This window comes from Arachis stenosperma, chromosome 9 (assembly GCF_014773155.1).
Source record: "Arachis stenosperma cultivar V10309 chromosome 9, arast.V10309.gnm1.PFL2, whole genome shotgun sequence".
Lineage (NCBI taxonomy): Eukaryota > Viridiplantae > Streptophyta > Magnoliopsida > Fabales > Fabaceae > Arachis > Arachis stenosperma.
Window position 1 is genome coordinate 12,869,681 of NC_080385.1, and position 23,262 is coordinate 12,892,942.

The window sequence follows — 23,262 nt, forward strand, 5'->3', positions numbered from 1 at the left end:
AATAACGATGCGGACTTCACCCTCCACCAGGAAATTAATGATCAACACAAGGAAGGTACCTCCGGAGTAAAAAATCCGAAGGTAAACTCTTCAGAAGGGCGCGAATCAGAGAAAGAGGGACCATCCCATGTAACTGAACTCATGGGATTAGTCCACAATCGCCTGGAACAGTTAGAACAAGAACGGGAGCGACAAAAGAAAACTGAAAAGAACCTAAAAGAGGAGATGGAGCGGGGAAAAGAGTTAGAAAGAAAACTCTTAAAGTTAGAATCCTCCCTCAAAGGTCGCAACTCCCGTGACGAACGAGAAGAGCCGCCCTTAGGAGGGGAGGATCCTTTCAGTGAGGACATAATGAGGGCAAAAGTTCCGAGGAACTTCAAAAGCCTCGATATGGACCTCTATGACGGAACCACGGATCCAAAGCATCACCTGAGCAATTTCAAAAGTCGGATGTACCTAGCTGATGCTTCCGACGCTACGCGATGCAAAGCTTTCCCGACCACTCTATCGAAAGCAGCGATGAAGTGGTTCGATAGCCTCCCCCGAGGTCGGTTACTAGTTTTGAAGACCTCTCAAGGAAGTTTTTGATGAGGTTCTCTATCCAGAAAGACAAAGTGAAACATGCACCGAGCCTCCTGGGAATAAAACAGGAGGTCGGAGAATCCTTACGAGCCTATATGGAAAGGTTCAATAAAGCATGTTTAGAGATTCAAGACCTGCCCACAGAGGCAGTCATAATGGGGTTAGTCAATGGACTCAGAGAAGGCCCCTTCTCACAATCCATATCTAAAAGACACCCCGTTTCTCTAAGTGATATACAGGAAAGAGCTGAAAAGTACATCAATATGGAGGAAAACGCTAAGTTGAGAGACCTGAGTTGGCGACCTGGGCTCCCTCCCTCAACAAAAGAGAGGGAAAGGAAAACCAAGAAAAAGGAAGAACTCGGTCTCGAGAGACCAAGAAAATACCACTCTTATACTCCCCTGAAAGTTTCTATAGTGGATGTATACAGAGAGATTTGTAACACTGAAAGACTGCCACCCCCTAGACCCATTAAAAATAAAAAAGTGGGGAGCCGCAGCGATTACTGTGAGTACCATAAAATATATGGTCACTCCACAAATGACTGTTATGACCATAAAAATGTGATAGAAAAGCTGGCTAGAGAAGGTCGGCTTGATAGATATCTCATAGAAAGGTCGGACGGTCATGGGAAGAGAAAGCGAGATGATATGGATAAAAGAGACCCACCGCCACTGACTCCGGAGAGACATATCCATATGATCTCAGGAGGGTTCGTGGGAGGAGGACTCACCAAATCCTCTCGCAAAAGACATCTCAAAAGAGTCTACCAGGTCGGAGAGGAGTCATCCGACCTCCCTACCATTTTATTCACAAAAGAAGATGGGCAAGGAATAATCCCTGGACACGATGATCCAGTAGTAATAACTATGATCCTGGAAAATGCCCATCTCCACAGAACCCTAGTAGACCAAGGGAGCTCGGCGGACATCCTTTTTAAGCCCGCTTTTGACAAGCTAGGGTTGGATGAGAAAGAATTAAGAGCCTACCCCGACACCCTATACGGATTAGGGGACACGCCAATAAAACCACTGGGATTTTTGCCCCTCCACACCACTTTTGGAAAAGGGGAAAAATCAAAGACTCTGAGTATAGACTTCATAGTCATTGATGTGGGGTCAGCATATAATGCTTTAATCGGCAGAGCTACCCTTAATCGACTCGGAGCTGTGGTATCCACTCCCCACCTTTGCATGAAATTCCCGACCTCAGCAGGGATAGCAACGGTAAAAGGAGATCAAAAGTTGGCAAGGAAATGCTACAATGAAAGCCTAAATTTGAGGAGAAAGGGCAGAGAAGTCCACACAATAGAGCTCGGCGGTGCAAGGGCCAGAGAAGAGCTGCGACCACAACCGGGAGGAAAAACCGAGGAGATACAGGTCGGTAAAGAGGAAGGAAAAAATACTCATATAGGAGCCAACCTAGGGGAAACTCTAAAACAAGGATTGACTAAGCTCCTAAGAGATAACTTCGACCTCTTCGCCTGGAAGGCCTCTGACATGCCTGGGATAGATCCCGAGCTCATGTCCCACAAACTCTCGGTTTATCCGGGATCCCGACCTGTACAGCAAAGAAGACGCAAGCTCGGCCCAGAACGAGCCCTAATAGTAGAAGAACAAGTACAGGCGCTCCTGGAAGCTGGCTTCATCAGAGAAGTCAAGTACCCAACATGGCTAGCCAATGTAGTGCTAGTCAAAAAACAAAATGGCAAATGGAGAATGTGTGTCGACTATACCGACTTAAATAAGGCATGTCCCAAGGACCCTTATCCACTGCCAAGTATTGATACCCTAGTGGACTCCAGCTCGGGGTATCAATACTTATCATTTATGGACGCCTACTCGGGATATAATCAAATCCCAATGTATGAGCCAGACCAGGAGAAAACATCATTCATCACACCCAGAGCTAATTTCTGCTACGTGGTCATGCCATTCGGATTGAAGAATGCAGGAGCCACATATTAAAGGTTGATGAATAAAGTGTTTTCCTCTCACCTTGGGAGTCTAATGGAAGTATACGTCGACGACATGCTGGTAAAGACCAAGAAAGAAGTCGACCTCTTGTCAGACCTCTCACAAGTCTTTGACACCATAAGGCTGCACGGGATGAGACTAAATCCCACAAAGTGTGCCTTCGCGGTGGAGGCAGGGAAATTTCTAGGATTTATGCTAACACAAAGAGGGATCGAAGCCAATCCCGATAAGTGTAGAGCCATCCTAGAAATGAAAAGCCCGACTTGTTTGAGAGAAGTCCAGCAGCTGAATGGTCGACTTGCAGCCCTCTCCAGATTTTTGGCAGGATCGGCACTAAAATCCCTTCCACTGTTCTCCTTATTGAGAAAGGGATGTCAGTTTGAATGGACTCCTGAATGCAAGGAGGCGTTCCAGGAGTTTAGAAAAGATCTCGTCCTGTACTTATCCGTAGCGGACAAGGCTGTCTCATCAGCCCTGATAAGAAAAGATGAGGTCGGACAACATCCAGTTTATTTCATCAGTAAAGTTCTACAAGGCCCTGAGCTAAGATACCACAAACTAGAGAAGTTTGCCTACTCCTTAGTAATAGCCTCACGAAGGCTACGACCTTACTTTCAGGCTCACACAATAAGAGTCTGTACGAACCAACCCATGAAGCAAATCCTCCAAAAGACGGATGTTGCAGGGAGAATGGTTCAATGGGCAATAGAGCTCTCCGAGTTCGACTTAAGATATGAAACTCGGACGGCGATCAAAGCCCAATGCCTCGCCGACTTCGTTGCAGAATACGCAGGGGATCAGGAGGAAAAACCAACTACATGGGAACTCTATGTAGACGGATCCTCCAACAAAACAGGAAGCGGCGCAGGCATAATATTGGTAGATGAAAGAGGAACCCAGATAGAGGTTTCCCTAAAATTTGAATATCCAGCTTCAAATAATCAGGCAGAGTATGGAGCCTTGATTGCTGGATTAAAGCTGGCAGAAGAAGTCGGTGCTACAAAGGTGATGATATACAGCGACTCACAAGTGGTGACCTCCCAGATAAGCGGAGAGTATCAGGCAAAGGACCCAAATATGAAGAGGTACTTGGAGAAAACTCTGGAGCACCTTGGGCGCTTTGCAGAAACCGAGGTTAAACACATAACTCGGGATCTAAACAGCAGAGCGGACGCCCTATCAAAGTTAGCAAGTACCAAACCGGGAGGGAACAATAGAAGCCTGATCCAAGAAACCCTCCAGGAACCCTCAGTAGTAAAAATAGAAGACAAACAAGAAGTACTTGAGGTAGTCGGTTTAAACCTCGGATGGATGAACCCCTTGGTCGAATACATGAAATTCGACATCCTCCCTAAAGAGGAGAAAGAGGCTAAAAAGATCCGAAGGGAAGCACAACACTACACCTTGGTGAGAAATATTCTCTACAGAAGGGGGATATCAACACCATTATTAAAGTGTGTACCAACCTCAAGAACTGCCGAGGTATTAGAGGAAGTACATAGTGGGATCTGCGGAAACCATCTCGGAGCAAGGTCACTAGCCAGGAAAGTAATCCGAGCTGGATTCTACTGGCTGACCTTGCAGAAAGATGCCACAGAATTTGTGAAAAAATGTCAACCATGTCAAATGCATGCAAATTTCCACGTGGCTCCACCAGAAGAGCTCATCAGTATCACTTTTCCATGGCCCTTTGCAAAATGGGGAATGGATTTGTTAGGTCCTTTTTCCCAAGCGCCAGGACAAGTCAAATACCTGATCGTGGGAATAGATTACTTCACAAAGTGGATAGAAGCAGAACCATTGGCCACCATCACCGCTCAAAGAAGTCGGAGGTTCCTCTACAAAAATATCATCACAAGATATGGGATACCTTATTCCATTACTACAGATAATGGAACCCAATTCACCGATTCTACCTTCAGAAACTTAGTGGCCAGTATGAAAATCAAACACCAGTTCACCTCGGTGGAGCACCCGCAAGCCAATGGGCAAGCCGAGGCAGCCAACAAAGTCATACTGGCAGGGCTAAAGAAAAGATTACAAGAAGCAAAAGGAGCCTGGGCTGAAGAGCTCCCCCAAGTGCTTTGGGCTTACAGGACAACGCCCCAATCCGCCACTGGAGAAACGCCCTTCCGACTAGTCTATGGCGTAGAAGCAATGATACCAATAGAAATCAATAAACAAAGCCCAAGGGTAATTCTCCATGACGAGATCGGAAACATACAAGGGCACAAAGAAGAGCTCGACTTGCTCCCCGAAGTCCGAGAAGATGCCCAGATAAGAGAAGCAGCATTGAAGCAAAGGTTGACTACAAGATACAACAAAAAAGTCATTCAAAGAACATTTGCCCCGAATGACTTGGTCTTAATCAGAAACGACATTGGAGTCAGCAAATCAGGGGAAGGAAAACTCGCTGCAAATTGGAAGGGACCTTACAAAGTCAAGGAAGTCTTAGGAAAAGGTTATTACAAAGTGACCGACCTGAACGGCACTGAGTTCCCAAGGTCGTGCCATGCTTGTAATATGAAAAGGTACTACAGTTAAAAAGCGAACTCTACTCCCTGATGTACTCTTTTCCCAACTTCATGATTTTTTCCCAAAATCAAAGGGTTTTTTCTGGAGAAGGGTTTTTAACGAGGCATCATAGTAGAGGCTAAGGAAAAAAAGGCTATTAAAAACCCTTAGTAGCAAGAAGGTACCTCCCCAATCAATAAAGATCTTTTTTCATTTACAATATCTCTTATAAACTCCTTTCTATTTTCTAAGTCTTTCTACGAAACGCGCCGACTTAAGCTCGACAAAACGTGAAAATCCCATGAACCGACCTAGATGGTCGTCAGGATAAAACGACGAGGTACAAGTCGGTGTAATGAGGTTATAAAAGTTGATCGTAAAAAACTCGGAAACATCCCGACTCATAAGTCGAAAGGAAAAAACCGAGTAGAAAAGAAAACGAATCGCAAAAATAACCTAAGTCATAAGAACTCAATAAAACAAAGTTGAGTATAAGGGATAACAAAAAAGAGATTGAAAAAACCTAGAAAAAAGTTTAAAGGCTGTCGAAAAGTCCTTACACAAAAGGGCTCAGAAAAACAGACAAGCCAAAGGGAAAGGTTTTCAGAAAAAGATCAAGGGGACTTCGAAAAATCAAAATCAGAAAAGCATACACGCATAAGGTAACTTAAACCCTTATCCAAAAAAGGGTATTTATTTGTTAATTTAAAACCCTTATTAAAAAGGGTACTTTTCAAATATTTTGTTTACGGCCTTAAAAGGCCAAAAGAAATTGTCCAAACACCACCAACAAACAACATATAAAGAGTTTAAAAAAGAGAGGACTCACAGGCCGAGCCCCCATATAGCCATAAAAAAGTTATTTCTGCAGAGGAGTAGACGGATCACCACCACCAGAGTCAAGAAGAGTGCCACCAAGATCAGGAAGAGAAGCAACCACGGGAGATGAAGAGGAAGTCGGAGGAACAACAGAAGAACTCGAAGCGTCCTTGGAACGAGGAGGGGACTCAATAATCCTCTGCCCCCGAGTTTTCAATTCTGACTCAGAAACGATTACGGGGGCAGGAGGATCCACAATAGCACCATCAATGACGACTTTGTCTGGATCTAAAGGAGAAAGATCCAAGTCAGGAGCAATAACTCCGACCTGCTCCTCGAAAATCCTCCAAGCCTCCTCGGCACCATCAACGACAGAGTCCTCCAACTCGGCATACGCATTTCGAGAGTTCAGCAAATCCTTCTTCACAGACACAAGATCTTGAAATAAACTCTGATAACTCTCCTGTGCTGCTTTACTCAAACCCGCCTCCATATTGCATTGGGCTTGCAGCTTACTCTTCTTCTCCCGAAGGCTATCCCTTTCCGCCCTCAGCTTGGCGACCTCCTCCTTCAACTCCCTCTCATGCTCTTGATAAGAAAGAAGCCTTCCCTCCAGCTCCTCAACCTTCGAGGTTAACCCCAAAGAGCTGAGAGGAGTCTTCTAAAAAATATCCAAGAGCTTGCCACAAACACCCGCCGCCCTAAAACTCTCCTCAGCCAGAGTAGTAAGGTGGTTCCGAACAGAGACATCATCCATACTTATATGAGGATAAATGTTCTTTCGGATGAATGCAAGAGCATCCGCCTTAACCCCACCATCAAAAGAAGAGCCAGACTCTAAAGTCTTGCACTTCTTTTTCTCTGGCTCAGAAAGAAGTCGGGCGGAGGGGAGCGGCCGAGACAAAGCTAAAGAAGAAATTACAATGGGCTGGGAAGGAGTCTCCATAGTCTGAGGAGGAGGAGGAGGAGGAGGAGGAGAGATGATCGCCCTGGTACCACCAATCCTAGCTCGGGACTTTGCTTTAGCCTCTTGAACTCTCTGGTAAGATTCTTGAGCATTCTTCCTTGCCATATCTGCAAAAGAAACAAATAGCAAAAACAACAAGTCGTCATTACCTCAAAAACGGCAGATATAAGTCAGAAGTAAGGAATATATATATATACATATATATAAGCTACCTAGTTGCGACCGAACAAAAGTCGGCGATCCCTGGAGGAATTTTCTAGTATCCAAGTATGGGGCCCTCCCCCACACTTCTCGGAAAAACTCCACAATGGCCGCCTCCACCTCGTCTAGGTCGTCCAGACCGTACTTCTCACAAGGGGAGGCCTCCAACCAATAGAGGGAAAAGCGAGGGGAAGAATCCTCATCCAAGAAAAAGGGGTGGTGACCCTCTACAGCTTGCACTTTGAAAAAATAATTTTTGAAGTCGTGGAAGGATTCGTCAAAAAGGGTGAAAATTCTCCGACCTTGTATGGCTCGGAAAGACACCCATTGCTGCTTGTTATTTAGCCCACTGAAGGGCTTAGTCATGTGGAAAAGATAAAAGAAAATCCTCAAAGAGGTCGGAAAGTCCAAAGCGTGACTTATAAATTGGTAAATTTTCAGAAAACCCCAAGAATTGGGGTGAAGTTGGGTAGGGGCAACTCGACAGTGGCGTAAAACAGCCATTTCAAATTGAGAAAACGGAAGAAAAACACCCAAACGGGTGATCATACATTCATACATAAAGAAAAAATGAGGGGCCGCCTCATTGGCCCTCCCAAAACAAACCCGGTCTTCTGGACCCGGGACTACCAACTCATACTTTGGCTCGTCCTCCTCAGAAGTACAAATTCTGTGGTGAGTACGAAGGTGGGTGATAAACTCGGCGTCAACCAAGGGTTTCTCCCCTAGGACCGTGACATCAACCCATTGAGAAAGAACATCTACGGAAGCCATTTCTTTTTCTTATAAAGGGTGACAAAAACCTACAAAAGAAAAAGAAAAGGAAAATAAAAAACACGGTCTCTAAAGGAAGGAGATACGGAACCAAAGTCTACAAACCAACCTATCTATCTACAAAATAAAAGCATGCAAACACAAAGCATGTTACGAAAGAAGAAAAGCTAACCTTTATCCAAAAATGAAGGTTGGAAGAAGCAGAAGTCTCCGAAATACAAGAATGCAGCACGAACGAAGAAAGAAGAAATTTGAAAAATTGCATAAACGAAAAAATGAAAAAGAGCGAAAGTATTTATAAACGTGTTAAGGGACATAATGGTAAAATCGGGGCAGTCATTAATGAGAATGCACCGTTATCAAGACCTACGCACATCCCTAACGGACACGACGCTTGATTAGACGTAACTGTCAGAACCAAAAGGACACGGAAAGTCACGTCGGTTTCAGAAAATCACGTCGGTCCTCCAACAAGTCGGCTACGACCCCGAGCAGAATACTCGAACCCAAATCTTGAAAAAATTGGGCTCGAGTAGGGGCACTGTTCATACCCTAACCCAATAATAAAGGCCCAGGATCAAGCATAAGACCTAATCCAAAGGGTTGGACCTCACCAGTACCAATCTTCATCCTATGAAGTCGGTACTCACCACGACCTGTTCTAAAGAAGTCGGGCACGAGATTAGCTGGCGGATAAACACTCATTCAAATGAGTAACTGCCCCTAGAATCTCTCTAACCACTTCTATGAGCCATATCTTAACCTCCCTAAGATAATGGGACGGTTAACACCCTAAAAATATGGCACTACTCCAACGGTGGTTATTGGTTCACCACTATAAATACACTGACACCCCTCAGGTATCTCTAAGTCCAATACTCTCTAGACCTGCTCACACTCTTGCTAACTTAGGCATCGGAGTGTCTTTGCAGGTACCACCCCCATCTCCTCGCACAAACAAGTCGGACGGAGCCTCCCGAGTTGCAGATCCATTCGGAATCCTCCTCCTTCACACATTTGGGCCAACCAACTCCATCCAGCCCATCAATCTCCAGTTACCCACCGTAACAATTCCTTTGTTTAAAGAATCTCTCTAGCAGTTTGTTCTTATGCACGAATTCACTCACCCAAAATAACCATACCGATTATTGGTGTCACGGTGTCACCTCTTTCACTCACTCATATCCGGACTAACACAGTTAAATTCTCACCTGTTGAAAGAGAGAAAGAAAAATGAAGAGAGAACCAAGGAGAATGGGTCAGCAAAGAAACTAGAGACTGACAATGGTAGTAAACTAAAGATAAAATATTAAATTAGTTTTTTATATTTGAATATAATTTTATTTTTATTTTTAAATTTAAAATATTTTATTTAAATTTTAAAAAAATTGTTTAACTTCAATATAGTTTTACCGCTAAAATTAAATAATTAAACGAATTATGCTGAATTTTTTAACTATTTTGTTGTAGTAATTAAAATTTTTTATTTTAATTTATTTTTTAAAAAAATTTTAAAAACCTTAAGTAAAATTAAGAATAAGATTTTAAATATTTTGTAAAAAAAAATTAGTATACAAAAGTTTCAATGGTTTTTTCAAATAACTATTAAAAAAATATAGTAAAATAGTTATCCGTCTATTTCAGCATATATTGTTGTTAACGGTTCTATGATAAAATAAAAATTAGAGATTAATGTGAGTTTTAAATGTTTAGTTGGAGAATTAAATTGTATATATCAAAATTTTGAGAACTAGATTAAAATTTAAGTGTATCAATTTATTTTTCAAGAGAGACATATCAGTTTTTTGTCTATTTTTCGGCGTGATTCACTAAATTTTTTAAGTATTTATTAGAAAAAAAAGTATTAGTAGATATTATAATCAAATTAACTTTTAAAGTTAAGTAAAACCTATTTGATTTTTAATATAGTATATTTTCAAAAAAAAAATATTATTGAACCATTCTTGCTACATACACAATTCTAAATTCAACAAAAAGATATGTACTAAGACTCATATTCTCTTAAATGAAAAGCATATTATTATGGTTTGATTAGTTTCATGTCTTGTTGTTTGTATGTTTCATTTTATTATGTTGAGTATTTTCTAACTTCAAACCAGAAATATCTTATATTAAGAAGTGGTCTAAACATTGATTATATTCATGTGTATGTACTATATAAGATTGTAAGTAAATATGCTCGTATAATTCTCATCACTAAATGTGCAATGAATAACATTCATTAATATCAATTACACCACATAAAAAAAATAAAATAAAATAATTATTATTAATTACATAATAACACTGTATCATAATTTTTTACATATTTTTTGATAAAAATAATTATTATTAGATTTTTATATATGTATTTATAACAAAAAATATAAAAAGTATATATATTGTCACTCATCAATAATAATAATAATAATAATAATAATAATAATAATAATAATAATAATAATAATAATAATAATGATTATTCTAAAAAAATTTAAGGTTAAAATTATTTTAATATAACTTAATTTAGTGTGATAGTTAAAAATTAAGTATCAAAATTATTTTTTTATTTTTATTTTGAATCTCAACTTAATTATCAAATTATCAATTAACTCAAAAAGTTAATTATATTTCTACTTCATATTAGACTAATTTAATATACACATCAATGTGACTCATATATATTATTTTTCTTTGATTTATAATGTGTGCAAAAATTATGTTAACAAAAAAAAATTTAACTATTACGTGTGCAAATTTATATACTAACTTAATATTCTCTGTTAATGAGTCACACTAAAAAATAGATTAATTAAAAATTAATCTGTATATTAATTTTTTTCAAAACTAAAATATCTACTTTTAAAATTTTTTAAAACTAATTTAAATAATTATTCTCTCAAAAAATAAATCAAAATCTAATTTATCTATTAAAATAAAATTTTAAAAATATTTTTATAAATTAATTTTTTTTAAGACTAAAATATCTCATTATTCTAAATTAAATGAAGTGCTTGATTTGTTAATGGGGGTATTCTCTCGCGCTTTTGTTTGTTTGGATATTTATTTAAAACTAACCAATAATCCATTTCCGCGATAGGTGTGATAGACTGATAGTGACTGAATTTTTATTAACAAGAAATCAGTCCAAAAACTAGAAGGATTGAAAATTTCAAAGTGGATTAGAATTAATATCTTGGATAGTGATATCTACTTTATTTTATAAGAAATTTTATAATAAATATCTTTAAGATGATTCAATATATAAAAAATAAACTACTATTTCCAACTTTAAAATATTTGAGCATTGATAACTAATTCAATATCTCTCAATGATTAGACTATTTTGACCAAAACACCAAAATGGATAATTAATTTTTTCGAACTAATCAAATTTTCAATAAATATTGTGTTACTTTATATATTTCATAACATTATATGGTCAAAGTTTAAATTTTACGGTTAAAGATAAGAATTTAATTTTAATATATTAATAATATAAAATATTTTATATAATTATGTAATTATATTATTTTTTTAAATGATTATTCATATAGTTATTTTTTATTCATATACTAATCGTATAATCATATTATTTTTTTAAATAATTATTTATATTATCAATATAAAATATAGTTATTTTTTATTAATATATTATTACATAATTAAATATACGTATAAATTATTTTATATGAATACTATATGAAAATTAAATTCTAAAAATAATAGATGGATGATATATAAAAGAAATAATTCTGTCGAGTATTGTTCCCTTTATAATAAGCTATATTAGTAATTAGTAGTGGAGAAAACAATTATAATGAGTCATAACATATATGATGGCAACGACTTTGGAGTGGCTATTTAGTCAAATGATTAGGATGGCGGGAAGTTGGTGCAAAAGTTAATCCAATGGTAGAAAATGCTACCTACATAGGCATTGAATTCTTTATGACATGGGGACACAAATCAATTTCACCTTCATCTATCTTCATAATTGATGACCCTGTATAATTATTTATTCAACCTGTCAGCAATATTTAAGAGAAATGTACTATTTTCTATTTCTTTTTTTTTTTTTCAGAAAGTAAAGAGAAGAAGAGCAGATTTCTTCATCAGTTTGCTAAAAATCTCCTTGTTAAATATCCCTCTTCTTGTCATGAGAAGCAATGATATGAAGCCAGTTTCCCTAACAACATTTTTCGAATCCCTGCCTCATTGCGTGCTCTGTTTTGTTCGGTCATAGTAATTGTTGCATTATGTGTGTTTTTTGAAATAAAAAGCTTAATAAGATGGAGTATTTAGAAAATCTAGAATTATAATATAAACACTAAAAAAAAATCGTAATTATCTTTGACATTGTCATCAACAATTAGATAGAACAAAGTTAACCCATTCTTTATAGCTCTTAATCGATTTGTTAATAATTTTCATAACGTCTATTTCTTAATTTCTGAAAATCCTGACATTTCTTTTCAACTACATATTTTAAATGATAGCAAAAAAGTCAATCAGCCACCTGTTACGTTAATTATTTTTTACAAGAGCTTTTGTCTAACTCTCAAAATAATGCTTAATGGTTCGTGGAATAAACCAAAGTTTATTATAAGCGTATAACCAAGCACACCACACCTGCCATGTGAACTCATGGCCAATGAATAAGTAGAAATCATTATCAGTTTCTTTTTTACATAAAACACAAATCATATCCCTGTGATCAATAATGCCTAATCTAATAAGTTTTTCTTTAGTATTGACCCAACCAAATAACACAAATTAGGTAAATAGCTCAACTCTTGGTGGTACTAGTCCTCTCCATATAAATCTAGTGAAACTATAACTCGTAATGTTCTTTGGGAGAGTCTCAGCCTGTACAAATGAGTTAATAGAATAAATTTATGATCTATCAAATTTTCATATTATTCTGTCCTTCCTTTCACTTGTTAACCTGCAGATTTTAGAACTTCATAAAATTGATTAACTAATTCTAACTCTCATTGGAATAGTACCATTCTCCAATGAAAGTTTCATATTCACTCCAACCCATCCCAGAACCTGCAGTCCCCTATTACAGATTCGACTTGGTTTGAAACCAAGAAAAGCCTTAGAAATACATCCTGCAACACACCACATGGTAGCCAATTATCTTCTCAGAAACGAATTCTTCTACCATCTCCTAACTCTAATGACAACCCTCTGACCATCTTATCTCTCGCTTGCTGTTCTTTTATCTGCAACTGACAAATGTCCCTCCACGGATCTTTTGTTTTAGGAACCGGCTGACAAGAAAGAAGGACATTTGGATTCAAGTAATTGCAGAGCACACAATTTTTTTTCATAATGAGCAATTCTCCTTTGAAATTCGTCACCACCACTTGAACAATAATGCTGTATTTCGGAGTACTACATCACCCACACTCAAACTCCCGAAACATTTTGGAGCTTACACAATATTCCACCTCACCAAAGATACCCATTTCTTCCGTCTTCATTACTCCACAAAAATCTCTTATGCAAAAATATCAATTTATATGTGACTGCTCTGGATATCTTATATAAATTAGAGTAAAGGACAAATCCGTCCCTGACCTTTTTTTTTGCGGACATTTTCGTCCCCGAGGATTGAAAAATACTTTAATGTCCCTGACCCCTTGAAAAAATGGACATATTTATCCCTCCGTTAGAGTCGCTCCGTTTGCCCTGACGAAAAACGGTGACGTGGCCCCCGTGGCACTGACGTGGCCGTTATGGGCTGCCACGTTGGATGGGCTTTTGAAAATAGGACGTATTAGTCCCCAGGGACCAAAACGTCTTCGTTTCTCCCCCACCCCCAATCTATGAAATCCTATGAGCCCTAATCCTTCAAATGCAGTGTGAAGGTGAAGCGGATGAAGGAAGAAAGGGAGCATTCCAACTCATGGCATCCGACGGAGCTCGGCCCCAAGTCCGACGGCCAGACCATCGAGTGGCTCCTCCGCCAGGCCGAGCCCTCAATCATCGCCACTACCAGAACCAGAACCACTCCCGCCAGCTTCTCCTCCGTTTCCGTCTCCGTACGCGGCGGTGCTGGCTCTCTCTCTTCTCCTTCCTCAACCTCCGCAGCGTCTTCGCTCGACCACAAGCCCTTGCTGGCTCCCAATCCCTTCATACTCGGCAAGCGCATACGCACCGACGATGACACTTCTGCCAAGGCCGATGGCGTCTTCGTGGGGCCCGCCATAGGGTCCTTAGTAGGCCCCGGAGCTCCCGCGGGGCTCTGGGCCCTCCCGGCTAGGCCCGATTTTGGTCAAATTTGGAGTTTCGTAGCGGCTGCTCCTCCGCTGGAGATGGTTGTGCAGTCGACAGCGGTGTCGGTGTCTCAATAGCAACAAGCTTCTTTGTTCGTTCATCATCGGCATCAGCAGCAGCAACAAGCCATGGGAGAAGCTTCGGCGGCGAAGCTAGGAAATTACCTTTCTGGACATCTGAATTTGCTGGCTTCTAAGTCGAAAGGGCCCGGAAAATTTTAGGTTTAGGACTCTTTTGTTTTTAGTTTTTTTAGTGGAGAAGTCCATGAATTCAATTAGGATTTGTTTTAAGTTATTTATTATGATGATGATGAATTGCTGCAGATTAAGGCTTGAAGCAGTTTTCAGAACCTTGATCATCAGTGTTTGCTGTGTGCAAGTGCAAATGCAGCTTGAAAATTCATAATGTTAGTTGTGATTAAAAGAAAGTAAAGTTCTCCAAGTTGGAGAGACTAATAAGCTTTGTAATGATAATGGGATTGCATTATTGGTTGCTTGGTTTTTGAGTTTTTCACTTACTCTCGTCCATCATGTCCTAAATCCTAATGGAGTGTACAAGTTTGGTTGTTGTTGCAGCCAACTCAAGTGCAACTAGTAGATTTAGTGTTAATGGTGGTCAAGCTCAACTCAACTTTGTTCCCAATTTATTAGAGTACACAACTCAACACAACACACCACACTACATTCCAATTCCTGTGAAAGAATTCATGTGTTGTTCTTGTTAATCATATGGGTTTTGGCACAGCTTGATGGATGGTGAGTGGTGTGGTGAGTAGTCAATGCTATCCTCTCTCTCAATCTCTCTATTTCTTTCACTTTCACATATATTGTTCTTGTTAATGATATGGGTTTTATGAAAGAATTCATGTGTTGTTCTTGTTAATGATATGTTCTTGTTCATCATGATGTTGTTTTCTGAAGTCACTATAGTATGGGTGAAAGACCAGTGTTTTTTGAGGTTACAGGATTTCATAGATTGGGGGTGGGGGAGAAACGAAGACGTTTTGGTCCCTGGGGACTAATACGTCCTATTTTCAAAAGCCCATCCAACGTGGCAGTTCGTAACGGCCAGGTCAGCGCCACGGGAGCCACGTCACCGTTTTTCGTCAGGGCAAACGGAGCAACTCTAACGGAGGGATAAATATGTCCACTTTTTCGAGGGGTCAGGGACATTAAAGTATTTTCCAATCCTCGGAGACGAAAATATCCGCAAAAAAAAAGGTCAGGGACGGATTTGTCCTTTACTCTATAAATTAAGATAGTAAATCAATAAACTATTAAACACAAATTTAATGAGTATCAATTTACCAATTTATCAGCAGTAGTATTCAGACAAATTTAATGTTGCACCGTGTGTGTAATATAATAAAAAAATATAAGATTAGTCAATTTAGTAAATTTATTATCTTAACGAGTGGTCTTAGACTTTTAGATTCAAGTCTCAGGTTCTATACAACATTACTAAAAGTTTTACCACTTTGAGAATTGTACTACCCCATAGGTCGTATGAAGGGAAAATTTTCAAAAGATTTTGCACGACATATGCAAATCTACATAAAACGTGTAAAATCATTTGCAAGTTTTTATTCAATATAACAAATCTTTTGGAATAACATTACAAATTGAATGTGTAACTAACAACTATGTGCGTTAGACTTCATACAATAGGCCATGTGAATTTCACTAGCCACATAAGAGGCATGTGCAAACACAAATCTTGCTTGTATGTTTGGCATACCGTTCTCCTTCAAAAATGTTTAATAATAAAAAAATTAGTAAAAAATAATTAAAATTTGTTTTATTCAGTATTAATGTTTGTAATAATTAATAAGTATTAAATAAAATAAATTTTAATTTTTTTTGTCTATTTAACATCACTGTTTTTTTATTCCAAAGAATTATTAACATTGAAAAAAATTTATAATAAGTTATTTCATGTGACTCTCACATAGAGTTACAGTCATGTCAAAACCTTTGAGATAGTATTTATGTTGTAAGAATAGGATATTTTTTGTGATACTATTTTTTAAAAAAATTTAAATTAATAAAACATATACTTATATTTTTTAATGCAAGAGCTTCTTTTAAATTTGTATAATTTTTTGGATAGATTTTTTTTATTAGCCGCTAAAATTATTGTTTTTGGATTAATGTTGATCGAATTATAAATTTTTAGGTCATATAAATTTTGATATTATATCATAGTACTATTTTTTTAATTTTCAAAAACATGAAGTAATAAGAAGAAAATAAATAATTATATCTATGGTGAATATTTATCCCGATCTCTAATAATTTTTTTAAAAAATCACAAGGCCCCAAATAGTAAAAATAACCATTTCAGCCCTTGTTATTTAATATTGTGAGACTATTAACCCCTACGTTAATGATATCTCTCTAAAACATATTTATGTGACACCAGTGACGGAACTTGAAACAAAATTTTGGGGGAGGGGGACAAATAGAAAATAATTGTCAAAATATTTTTGATATGGATCCCATTTAAAATAAGCTCGGCTAATCTCATCTCTCTAGTTTGGGTGATATTGCTAAATTTAAAACCTTTTTTCAAGATCTCTTCCAAAAAGTTAAGGTTAAAGTCATGAGATGTAATTTTTTGAACTTTTGAAGGTTATATCTCACTTTACAATACTCCCTTGATGTTTGGAGTTTTAAAACTCCATATAATTTTAACAAAAAAAATACTATTAAAATTTAAAATTTAATTTACTTTGCGTTGATTTAGATTAACATTTAATGCATATTGATGAAATCAATAAATAATTAATATTTTTTTACAAAACTACAAACATATTAATTACAACTTATAAAATATATTTTTAATAAATGATAATTATAATTATTATAAGAAATTTAATATGCTCTATTAGTATATAAGTTATTTAATTAGTTAATAAAATCTAATTAATTAATAATTTTATATTTTATTTATTTTAATTATTTATTTAAAATGATAATTTATTTCATAAAGTTTAGTTAATATATTATCTTCTTTTATTCATTGAAAATAATGAATTTTTTTATCGACAAATTTATTCCTATTTCTGTACAATTTGAATCATATTCGTATATTTTTATTTTTTTATTAATCTAATTTTATTCACATATTTGAATTTTAAATTTTTAAAATTTTTTATTTAAAATTTAGATAGATATAATTTAAATTAATAATTTAATTTGATAAAAATAAACGTATTCGTATTATTTTTATTATCTTAAGCAAAAAATATCTCTAACTATATTTTCTAGGTAAGATTTATTAATCTTTTCAGATATTATGTACTTATATATACACTCTAATATTATTAATTTAAAAGATTACATATAACTATCTCTTTTGTTGAGATATTTAAAAATCATGTTTAACCGCTTTAAAAAAATAATACGAGAACATTTATTTAAAATAAGATGAATATATTTATTTAAAATTTAAAAAATTTTAAATAAATTTATTCGTATTAATTTTAAAATAATATGAATATGTTTGTTTAAATAAAAAAAATTTAGAATAATAAGAGTATTATATCTTTTTAATTCTTTTAAATTTTTATTTTTATCATAATTTTATAATAATTTAATATCAATCTAAAAATAAAATAAATTTAAATTAAAACAAAAAATTTAACCCAAATAAAATTTAATGCTAATTCTTTTCTCTTTCCTTAATAATTAAATGATGATTCTTCTCTCTCTTCTTAATTAAAGAATACTAAAACTCTAAATACGTTAACTTTTGTTTAACTCTTTAAAAAGAGTTTTAATACTCCAAACCTTCCAGGAGTATTGAATCAGGTGTCATTTAAAACTCTAAATATATACTTTTACATTGTCTTTTGTTTTGGAGTATTGAAACTCCATTGAAGCAGGGAGTATCAAATCGGGCCCTCACTTTCTTCGTGATTCATTAAAGTAGAACTATCTACAGGTATTAATATTGTAAAATTTATATATTCTCCTTCTTAAATATTAGCCTTTCTCTTAAAAAATGTATCAATTCTTTGATTTTTCATTATTATTTTATATAAAAATTTAAATATATATCCTGTAAAATATGTAAAGAAGAAATTAGAAGGATAAATATTAAAATTTATAATATTTATTGAATTTTTTTTATCAATTTATACAAATACAATAATATTAATACTTATTGAATATTCTATTTTTTTATCATATAAAAAATTAAATTAAATAAATAGTAAAATATAAAATAATATTAAATTAAATAAATAAAAAATATCTAACTTTTTATATTTGAACTTAAAGATAGAGAGAGTATTGTTTATTGAACTTATTAGATACTTTAAGTCATAGTAAAGTATTTAAGTCAATTGAACTATTTTTTATCTTTTAAAAAAATACTACTAAATTTTTTATAAAAAGTTTGAGGGGCCATGACCCCCCTTGTCTGAACTAAGCTCCGCCACTGCGTGACACGTTAATCGCTAATATATCATCAATTTAATTTTTATAAGTAAAAATAATTTAAAAATTATTAATATTTTTCAGTTTTATAGAGTAAATTAGTCAATATATTTAAAAAACCTAAACAACCTAACAATTACCAAAAAACACAACCAGACTTCCACTAAAAAAAATCTATCAATCCTAGTAGGGGTGTGTATGGGCTGGATAAAACCGGATTTGATGTGACCCAAATCCGACCCGAAATATATACCGGGCTTATTTGTTAGACTTGAACCCGATCCTAGACCCAATAAAACTTATATACTTTCGGGCCACGATTATACCGGGTAAAAACCGGGTGAAAATCGGGCCGTTAACATTATATTATCTTGATACCTTCTTGTAAGTTAGTATGTAAAAATATTCAAATTTTCAATACTCTAACCATTATTTGACATAGTAAAATTCACTTAGAAAAATATAACAAGAACAAACTTTTCTCTAAAATTAAAGCATAACCATAATCAATACTAATATTGTCTAATAACACCAAATGTTTAAATCAATACAAATAACACAATATTATGTATTAGTCTAAAGTCTTATGCATTTTAAACATAAAATATTAACTTATAGTCTTATATATAATGACTAATAACACAAAATATTAAGGTTTACAATACTTAAATACCACATAATAATAGCCATCATCTATCACTAATAACACAAAATATTAATTGTGTATGATGACCGGGCCACCGGGCCAATTTCGGGTGACCCGATCCATAGTCTAGACCCGACTCGAAATAATGACCGGGTCTATTTTTGAGACACTTATCCGGCCCTAGACCCGATGAAATCACACCAAATTAGCCCCTAAAGTGTTCGGAACCGGGCCGGATCTTCGGGCCGGACCGGACTATGCACACCCCTAAATTCTAATTAGCTCTTAACGGATAAATTAACAGTTTAATATATCACATATATTTATTCTGTTAATACAGAAAAAATATTATTAGAGGGACTAATCAGTCTCATATAAGTAGAAATCAAGGACCAAAAATAATTTTTTTTATTTAGGATCTCGTTATCTTTCGAAATAATCGTGATAGTTGTATAAGATTTTTTTATCTTATATCTATTAAAGTGTAAAAATATTATTTATGTAATTTTCATATATCTCTCAAATAAAAAACCAGTGAGTCCAAATAATGCACCAAGAAACTTCATCATTATTTATTAAAGACAATGAAAATGGGATTAATCTAGTGGGGCATCGTATAAGATTTTGTATTATGTGCTACATCTTTTGAAAGTTAGGTCAGAACTCAAAAGCATTATCCATTTATATTGATATTGATTTTATTCACTAAAGCTTAAGTGGTAGTGGATCCGTTTCATAATGCATTTTGATTCATGAAAAGGAAAACAAGTTAGCTTGAGGACGAAGAAAGTGACAAGGAAGAAATTCTAGTATAATACAAGTGCACTGTCTTTATCCTAGGCCCATAGTTTTTTTGTTTTAAGGGGTGGCTTGTGAGTGGTTTCTCTTGTGTTTTGAGTCATTATAAAACTTGAACAAGTTATTATTATTATTATTATTTTCAGTTTCAATTTCACTATAATATATTCTATGTAACATACCTAAATTTATTAGAGGCCTTTCAAAACTCATCCAAAACGTTTCCTTATTGTCCAGAAAAAAAAAATCAAATAATATAAAATGTGCCGAATCTAGATCACTAATAATAAGTAGTAGGCAGATAATAAATGAATCTGATCTTTTCCCTCTATAATTTCCCAATTTCTTGTGGATGAAGAAGCTCCAATTTAATTTCTTCTCACTCAGTACCATAAAACATTATTAGAGAAATTAGAACATGCTAATTAAAATGCATGCTTTTTATAATGTAATTTTATGGAAGCAAGTAACAGTTGCAAACTGAAACTAATTATATATTCTCCGTGATATCTGGCAAAAAGGACTTTCACTTTTGGTGGCTGTTGATAATGTTCCCCGAATATGAATATGAATATAACATCACTTCTGGTAAAGGGTCCTCCTTTGTCCAATTACCATAGTCACTTTTATTTTTTACTTTTCTAACCGCAATATATACATATAATTACCTATCAAATTAATTATCAATATAAAATATATATTAAAAATAAATTAAATAATATATATTTATTTATAAATATATGATAGTTACTTTAGAGATTAATTTAGTAGTTGCTTTTTAATGTATTTTTTATAATTAATATACACAAACGAAAGCCACTAAGAGTGATCAACAACAAGAAATTTGGACAATATATGTATAAGATTTTAGTTCAAATTTTATCGAAATTAAATGTAAGATAAATATATTTTTTCTTTAATTAAAAAAATGTATGCAGGATGAAGATCTATGTAAATCCATAATAGTGAGAATTATTACTAATGAAAACTTGGTAGATCCAATCCAACACTTGATTTATTTCCCAATGGATGAGAATTACAAATTAAATTAGCAAGTTCATTGAGGGAGTAAGAGTCAACTGAACGATCCACCCAATTAATCATTAAATTTATAATTATCTGATCTTTTCTACGAAATATTAAAAGCATAGTCAAATTAAGACACCAGAAGGGAGCAGAGAAGCCATGAAACACACTTTGAATTCCAGCAAGTAAATCAAAAGATAGGGTACATGAATCAATACACACAGATATATAATATTATATATTAATATATATAGATAGAAATAGCTTGATTGTGTTTTATGTCATGGCCTATAACATCTCATCATCAATCACATATATATGAATAATAAAATCCATGAATTCATTTGATGAGGATGGATGATGGATCATGCGATGATGAGGAGGATTATTGAGGAGAAACTGAAACAGGAGGAGGCTTATTAGCAGGCATGGACTTAGAACGTTTCATCCAAGTGGGTGAAGTTGAAGAATTAGAAGAAGAAGAACGATGTAAACGGCACCTGAAAGAACCTTCATGTGTGGTTGGTGAACACAAGCAGTGTCCCTTGGCGACCCCACCGCCGTTACCGTTACCGTTACCGCTCCCACTGCCACTGTCACTCTTCGGTGATGTTGTGGAAACTGTGAGCTTTTGATGAGATTGTGAAGCCATGGATGATGATGATGATGAGAAGGAGAAAAGATGAAGAAGAATTTTGTTGATGAAAAAAGAATATTATTGAAGGTGTTATTAGTGAAAAACAATGATGTTGGTATTTATATAGAATAACGCAAATCGAGGTAACAGGATACTAGTGGATAGAGATTAGAGATTATCAGATTAGAGATTATATTAGAGATTCATCAATACTTTTTTGTTTGCCCATATGTTCCGCCTTTATTTAATTGTTAGGTCATTGTAAATGTAAATTTTATTTTATTTTCTTCTATATATTATTTATTATATATAATTTTATTATATAAGGACAATAGACATACAAAATACTTTTTTTTAATTTATGAGTGAGACTTGAATCCGTGACGTATAAATGAGTATAAAAAAATAATGTAATTTGAGTTATAATTCATTAATAACATACAAAATAATTACTAATACTTTTTCTAACAAAATAATTATCCATCAAAATAATCAAATACTTCATATATAACAGAAGAACTAAAGTTTTGATGTCAGAATATAATTATTTTTTTACAACAGAATAATTATACTTTTCATTAATATAAAATATGTATTTCTACAAAATAATTAATTGGTGACTAAATTTTTATTTAGCATAACTTTTTTTTTTCTAAAGTACCATTTTGGTGTATTCATAAAGTTTTATTATTGTTATTTATTACTAGGACTTTCTGAACCCAAAACTTTCTATTAAAAATATATTTATTATATTAGCTATTGCTACACACGCATTTGACATAATAATTGTAAGTATTTTTAGATTATAGAGAAAAGAAGTTGCGAAAGAATATATAAATGGAGAATATATCTTGTAATGTATATAAAGTATTTTATATATATATAGATTGTTATGGTAAATTTTAGTATACAGAGCAAAATTGGTACAGATTTAAAGATTTGTTTACACCACACTTTCTAAAATCACACTTTAAACCGTAACTCTTCACAAAAAAAAGCGTCACCTAATGGAAAGAAGTAAATTAGAAGATTTAAGAGAAGAAATAATCAAGTTATCAAAATTAATAGATCAAAAATTAATGATTTTAACTAATGTTAATTGTAATGACACCGAATTCTTAAAATCAATACAAAATGATTTTTCTCAAAATCTTTATTTTACTATAAGTTTTATTGAAGGACTTCAAAAACCTGAAAAAACTTATTTTTCACACGGAATTTCTAAGAAATGTTACCATGAAAATGAATCCCCACATCTTTATCATACCTTTAACCCACAATTAAATTCTATAGTAGATATGCTTGAAGAAATATTAGTATCCATAAAATTTCAAAGAAATAAAGAAAAAGAGAATCCCAAAGAAGAAAAATTTCAAAATATAATCAACATAACAGATCTAAAAGTAAAACCACCACTAAAATTATGAATATTGAAGAAAAATTAGAAAAAGTTACAATGCTTTTTAAACAATTAAAAATGGCTCAAAAAAATAATATTATGGAACAAGGATTTCAAATAGAAGAAGAATTAGTAAATTCTGAAAATATAGAAAATGAAGAACACATCATAGATTATTCAAGTGACGAAGAAC

General features: G+C 34.4%; 1 long non-coding RNA gene and 1 pseudogene across 1 annotated transcript; one reads left to right on the forward strand and one right to left on the reverse strand.

Annotated features, from left to right (window-relative positions):
* The first annotated feature begins 13,721 nt into the window (after window positions 1-13,721).
* On the forward strand, window positions 13,722-14,342 carry LOC130949086 (transcription factor TCP7-like; annotated as a pseudogene).
* A 6,837-nt stretch (window positions 14,343-21,179) lies between these two features.
* LOC130947507 (uncharacterized) lies at window positions 21,180-21,758 on the reverse strand. The gene is made up of 2 exons (XR_009072699.1): window positions 21,534-21,758; window positions 21,180-21,432 (listed from the first exon to the last, which is right to left on the reverse strand). It is a non-coding gene; the product is annotated as an uncharacterized LOC130947507 (long non-coding RNA).
* Window positions 21,759-23,262: the final 1,504 nt, after the last annotated feature.